This window comes from Dipodomys merriami, unplaced genomic scaffold (assembly GCF_024711535.1).
Source record: "Dipodomys merriami isolate MVZ:Mamm:240054 unplaced genomic scaffold, mDipMer1.0.p SCAF_6, whole genome shotgun sequence".
In the NCBI taxonomy this organism is placed as follows: Eukaryota; Metazoa; Chordata; class Mammalia; order Rodentia; family Heteromyidae; genus Dipodomys; species Dipodomys merriami.
The window spans coordinates 66,363,951-66,370,896 of NW_027206179.1; the positions used below are offsets into that span (position 1 = coordinate 66,363,951).

General features: G+C 44.4%; 1 non-coding gene across 1 annotated transcript; it reads right to left on the minus strand.

Moving 5' to 3' along the window:
• Window positions 1–5,284: 5,284 nt before the first annotated feature.
• LOC138814396 (U6 spliceosomal RNA) lies at window positions 5,285–5,391 on the minus strand. The gene has a single exon (XR_011367976.1). It is a non-coding gene; the product is annotated as a U6 spliceosomal RNA (small nuclear RNA).
• Between the last annotated feature and the right edge of the window lie 1,555 nt (window positions 5,392–6,946).

The window sequence follows — 6,946 nt, forward strand, 5'->3', positions numbered from 1 at the left end:
TCTCTCTGCTGAGTGGTACCACAGCACCCAGAAATCCCTGGAGCTGGTATCAAGGGACTGACTCATCCAAGTACAAAAGCCTGGACCAGGTGCACTCTAGGACAACTTGGAGGTGCATTCACGGTTGTGGCTCTGTAGGGACTGAGGTCACACCTCAGCTGAAGCTGTATTTTTAGGTAGCTTCCTCTGCCAAGCCCCCTCCCCTTCTTGCAGATGCCCCTGAGCTGCCAGGGGCAGCTGGCACAGGAATTGATTGCTGGCACAGGAATCCCAGTTCAGCCTCGGCCCAAGGCCAGACTTAAGGCAGCTATGCACCACTGTCAGGATCTGAGGATATACAGTGAGTGAGGAAGTTGTGGTCTCTGTCCTATAGGATCATGTGTAGCTTGGGCTTGTGTGGAGGTGGAGAGGGATTGAGCAGTAAATGGCTGATTAACTAACAAATCCAAGGATGTTCCCTTTGGCCGGAAGCAACAGCAGAGCTGGTACTTATGGGGTGAAGGGGAGTTAGACAGCAATGGGGTGATGTTTGCTGGGCAGAGAGTAACCTGCGAAGATCAGGGAGCATAGGATGCATTTTTGCACTTGAGGGGTCCCTGTAAGGCCCCATATCTAAGAAAGGGTTCACTGGCTCTGAAGTTACCCTTAATCCTTTCCTGTAGTGAACTTCCAAGGTGAGCCCTGGGCAGGATCACCATGGCAACAGAGTCTGCCCTCCTGCTTTTGAGCTTATAGTGAGGGAGGAGATACAGTGATCTCTTGCCTGAATTCAACCTTCCTAGGAGATGGCTTGGGCTCCTAGCTCACTATATCACCCCGTAGTGGTTGAGACAGGATAATCTCAAAATAGACAGTGGGATCCATGTCTCATGGTTACCAGCCCTCCATCCCTCCCAGGGAGAGAGAAGGGATTGACTCTATTCTCCTGAGACACTTAGAATAGCCAAACCCTAGAGACAAGAGGCAGAAAGGAGATTATCAGGCTACGGAGGGCAGTGGGAAGTTATTATTTAATGGGCACAGAGTGCTGGGTACCTGTGCCTCACACCTATAATCCTAGTTACTCAGCAGGCTGAGATCTGAGGATTTCAGTTCAGTCAGCCTGTGCAGGAAAGTCTAAGACTCTTATCTCCCAATTAACTACCCAAAAAGCTGGAAGTGGAGTGATAGCTCAAATAGTAGACATCTAGGCTTGAGCAAAAAAAGTCAGGGGCATTGCCCAGGCCCTGAGTTCAAGTTCCAGAACCAGTACAAAAAGAAAAGAAGGAAGTAGCACTGTGGCTCAAGTGGTAGAACGCTCACCTTGAGCTGAAGAGCTCAGGGAAAGTGTCCAGGCCCAAAGTTCAAGCCCCACAACTGGCAAAAGAAAAAAAAAAGGAAAGAAAAAGAAAAAGAAAAAAGAAGATATAAAGATCTAAATACTTTGGGGTTGGGGATTTAGCTCAGTGGAAGAGCACTTGCCTGGCAAGTACAAGGCCCTGAGTTCCCTCCTCAACTCTGGGGGGAAAAGAGTTATAAAAGACCTCCCCCCACCAAAAAAAATAGGCAACTAGCACACACACAACTCTTTGCCAGGTGCTGGTGGCTCACACTTGTAATCCTAACTACTCAGGAGGCTGAGATCTGAGGATCAAGGTGCAAAGCCAGCCTGGGCAGAAAAGTCCATGAGACTCATCGCCAATTAACCACCAGAAAACCGGAAGTGGCACTGTGGCTCAAGTGGTAGAGTGCTCGCCTTGAGCTGAAGAGCTGAAGAACAATGCCCAGACCCAGAGTTCGACTCGTGACTGACAAATGAAAAAGAAAGACAGAGACAGACATACAGACAGACAGACAGCAAAGCAAGCAAGTAAGCAAGCAAGAAAGAAAGAAAGAAAGAAAGAAAGAAAGAAAGAAAGAAAGAAAGAAAGAAAGAAAGAAAGAAAGAAAGAAAGGAAGGAAGGAAGGAAGGAAGGAAGGAAGGAAGGAAGGAAGGAAGGAAGGAAAAAAGGAAGAAAGGAAGAAAGGAAAGAAACAAAGACGCTAACATGAATGGTTTCTGGTTTGTATGCAAAGAATATTTGCATCATTTCAAGAGCATTGTTGGCTAGATAAGACCCCTCCATCCATAGACCTTTCATATAGTGTCCAAGGGGTCTAGTGGAGTAGGAGTTGCTAAAGAATGTTCTGGAAGAAAAGGAAGGGAAGGACTAAGCTCTCCTTGTTCAGACAGAAGGAAAAGGGACATTTGTTTGACTTAACAGAGTGTAAATCCAAGCCAGGCCCTGGTGGCTCACATTGTTAATCCTAGCTATTCAGGAGGCTGAGATATAAGGATTGAGGTTCAAAGCTAGCCTGGGCAGAAAAGTCACCGAGACTCTTATCTCCAGTTAACCAGCAAAATGTTGGAAGTGTGGCTCAAGTGGTAGAACACCAGACTTGAGCTGGGGGAGGGGACAAGCAAGTGCTCGAGGATCTGAATTCAAGCCTTAGTCCCAGCAAAGGAGAGAGACAGAGACAGAGACAAAGACTGAGACAGAGAGGTTAAGTCCAGTTTCATGCTTTTTAAGTAAGCTCAACCCAGGCTGGGGTCAGCACAGACCTCCCGGCTGCTAATCCGAGATTATTCCCACCTAGTTATCCAAAAACTTGACACCTTTTGATGGCCTTCCTTAAGTCCAATTAACTCCCACCAGGAATAACTCAACTTTTGTGTCAGTCTTATTTGTTTCTTTGATACCTCATGTTTGCTCAGTTAGTGTAAACTTTTCAAAGATAAGGCGCGGGGCTGGAGGCCTTGCTGATAAGTCCTCCAGGAGGGCGCCATGTCCCCACAGGTTCCTGTCCCTGACTAATTGAGGTTTCATGAGTCTGTGTTAGCCTCCCAAACCTTCTGCCTTGTGTTGAGCCCAAAAGAAAAAAAGCACAAATCACTCAGCACTTCTAAGTACTGGTCCTGCCACTTAATCTTCCTGGAACCACACAGATGGCATTGTCAACATTGTTTCAGGCGAGGCCACCATGATGCAGGGAGGAAAAAACTAGTCCGGGGTGCATTGGAATGTCTAGCTGACCAATTCTGGCTGCACAAAGGCATTTTGCAGGCGCTCAGTGAGAGTTTGTTGAATGAATGAATGAACTCATATCCATCTGCCTATAAGTCCGTATTATTGTTACCTGCAGTAGTTGTACAAAGAGATTTCAATTCAACCTGTCAGTTTATGAATACAATCTTGATCAAAGTCGCCTCTTCCATTGTTCTCCCCTACGCTTTTCCAATCCCACCCATCCCTTCCAGTTACTCGATTCCATTTTCACATAGGTACACAAAATATAATGAACATATTTCCCGCCCTTCCACTCTCCATTCCCCCCTCCATCTTCTATCTGTTGACCTTCCCTCTCTCCCAACGACACATATTTCAGCTTCCTGGAATTCATTTTGTTAAAATGCTCTTTAGTTGGTCAAAGGAGTTATACCTTTGGGTTCTTCCCTTAAGTGTACCATCCTTTAGTCAGTTAGTGTGTGTGTGTGTGTGTATGTGTGTGTGCATAAACTCTGTATGTTATCATATATGTTTATTATTATTATTATTATTATTATTATTATTATTATTATTATTGTCAGTCGTGGGTCTTGAACTCTGGGCCTGGGCACTGTTCCTCAGCTCTTCAGCTCAAGGCTAACTCTCTACCTCTTGAGCCACAGCACCACTTCCAGTTTTCTGAGAGGTTTATTGGAGATAAGAGTCTCACGGACTTTCCTGCCTGGGCTGGCTTTGAGCCATGATCCTCAGATCTCAGCTAAGATTACAGGTGTGAGCCACTGGCGCTGGGCTTGTTTATGTTTTTAGATCTAACTTTCCCATATGAGAGAATAGGTGCCATGTGTCTCTCTGAGCCTGACTTACTTCAGTTAATATAATTTTTTTCTAGTTTCATCCATTTCCCTACAAATTACATATTCTTCCTGATAGATAGATAAAATTTATATCTATGTATATATAAATTATATATAAAATTCATATATATGAATTATATATATGAATCATATATATATATATATATATATATATATATATATATGCCATGCTTTTTACCCACTCGTCCATTTTAGAACATCGGGGTTGTTTCCATAACTTACTATTACAGCAATAAACATGAATGTGCAAATGTTTTTAATGTGTCCTGACTGGTACAGTAGCATACTCTTGCTCCTTTAGCCTGTCTATTGTCATTATTTGGAAGAGATTTTTCCAACTTCCTCCATGATTCATGTAAGTGCTTAATACCGTCTCCCCAACCCCAGTTCCTGTGTGCTATGTTTACATAGCAGTCTTAGCCATCACGGTAACAAACGGACCCGGTAGGAGCTGAAGCACACGAAAAGGAAATGAATACGCAGGCTTAGTCTTGTTTTATTAATTGGGTTTGATTAATCAATAGAAATAGCACGTAATAAAGCACTCATTTTATGTTCCAAACTTTGAAGCAGTGAAGAGAAAGAAGAAAATTGTGACTGTGTGTCACAAGCAACCATTGTTTCTGTCCTCATATATAAGGACCAAATTTTCGTGTGTATGTGTGTGTGTGTGTGTGTGTGTGTGTGTGGTGTGTATGTGTGTGTATGTATGTGTGTGTGTATGTGTGTGAGTGTGTGTATGTGTGTGTGGTGTGTATGTGTGTGTGTATGTGTGTGTGTGTGTGGTGTGTATGTGTGTGTATGTGTGTATGTGTGTGAGTATGTGTATGTGTGTGTATGTGTGTGTGTATGTGTGTGTATGTGTGTGTATGTGTGTGTGTGTGTGTGTGTTGTACCAATCTTGGGGCTAAACTCAGGGCTTGGATGCTGTCCTCAAGATTTTTTTATTTGTGAACATACTGTACAGAGGGGTTATAATTACATGGGCAAGATAATGAGTACATTTCTTATCAAGCATTGTTGCCTCCTCCTTTGTTACCCCTTCCTATCCCCCCCAACCCCCTACCCCTACCCCAGCCAAAGTTGTAAAGTTCGTTTTTCGACATAACGACTTGAACATCTCATTGTTGAAATGGGTCCACCTGTATCCCTATTTAAAATGATTTGTTTTTCCCTTCCCCTCCACAAATTATACCAACATCAAATACAGTGAAAGCAGGGGTTATACCGTGGGAGAGGAACATACGAAGTAACAAAGAAATCATCTTATAAATATGTTAGAACAATCGCATGAAAGAAAAAAAAACATTTGAATATTTATCTTGGGGTTCATTTCACCTAACATCAACTTATCTGACCGTTTCTGCTTTTCTCAGACATATAAAAAATATGGAACGCTTCACGAATTTGCGTGTCATCCTTGCGCAGGGGCCATGCTAGTCTTCTCTGTATCGTTCCAATTTTAGTATATGTGCTGCCAAAGCGAACACCCTGAGATTCTTTTGCTTAAAGCTAGCACTCATCTGGGCGCCAGTGGCTCATACCTGTAATCCTAGCTACTCAGGAGTCTAAGATCTGAAGATCCTGGTTCAAAGCCACCCTTGGCAGGAAAGTCCGTGAGACTCTTATCTCCAATTAACACCAGAAAGCCAGAAGTGGCTCTGTATCTCTACCACTTGAGCCGAAGAGCCCAGGGACAGTATCCAGGCCCAGAGTTTAAGCCCCATGACCGACAAAAAAAAAAAAAGCTAGCATTCTACCACTTGAGCCACAGCTCTACTTCCGGTTGATTTTTGGTGATTGATTGGAGATAAAAGTCTTGTGGACTTTCCTGCCTGGCTGACTTTGAACTGTGATCCTTAGATCTCAGCTTCCCGAGTAGCTAGGATTGCAAACATGAGCCACTAGCAGCCAGCCAAAGATGTTGTTGTGGTTTGGTTTGGCTTGATATCAAATCAAGTAATATAACCAGGAAGAAAGATTGATAGGCTTAGGTCCCCTGAAGGAACTCCCCAGCCTCTCCTTGCCTTTTCCCACAAACAGGACCAGGCCTAAACCAGAGACAAGTCACAAGCTGAGATCATCAGTCAGGAGTGGGCTCCAGCCCACTGGATACCACTCTAATGGTATCCAGATGCTGCTCCTGAATTTACAGCAGCCCTTCCCATGAGTCAAGAAAGAGCAATCCAGAGTAGCCAGGTCCAACCAATGTCCTCTCCTCACTACCCTTCCCTGGCATGTAACCATTGACATCCCTGGCCTCAGGAAATCTTGGGAAAGTTCTTTCAAATGAATGGAGCAATGAGCTATTTCAGCCAAACCAAGTGTAATCAATAGCCCTGGTGTCATGCTCTAAATAGGTTTCCAAAGTGGGGGGCTGGGAGACGAAACAGGGAAGTCAGTACCTCACGTTTGTCCCCGTGGGTTGGGGTATATGCTTTCTTTTCTGCCCTGGCCACTATGGAAGCTGTGTCTGCGAAGGTTGTGTAAATATGACTAAGCAGCTACAGGGCCATTAATAATCCGCTAGACAAAGCTGGCTCCCTTCCAACTGATTTTGTATGTGTGCTGGCCCTGGGACTTGAACTCAGGGTTTGGGTGCTGTCCCTGAGCTTTTTTGCTCAAGGCTGGCACTCTATCATTTGAGCCACTTTTGGCTTTCTGGTGGTTAATTGTAGATAAAATTCTCGTGGAGACTTTTATCAGGCTCTGCAATTGATTTTTGAATTTTTGAAAAATGTCAAATTTCTTGGAGAGGGAGTGCAAGTTCCAGAAAGGTTATCATCAAAGTGTGAGATCTTTGCCTGAACTGCAGCCGATGTCATAGAGCCAGGGGATAGGACATCGTCCCATGGCCACATGCACAACCCTAAAGAAGTTATGTGTTGGCTGGGAAGGTGGCTCAGTGGTAGAGCGCTTGCCTTGCATGTATGAGGCCCTGGGTTCGATTCCTCAGCACCACATAAGCAGAAAAAGCTGAAAGTGGCACTGTGGCTCAAGCGGTAGAATGCTAATCTAAGGCTGAAGAGCTGAGGGACAGCACCC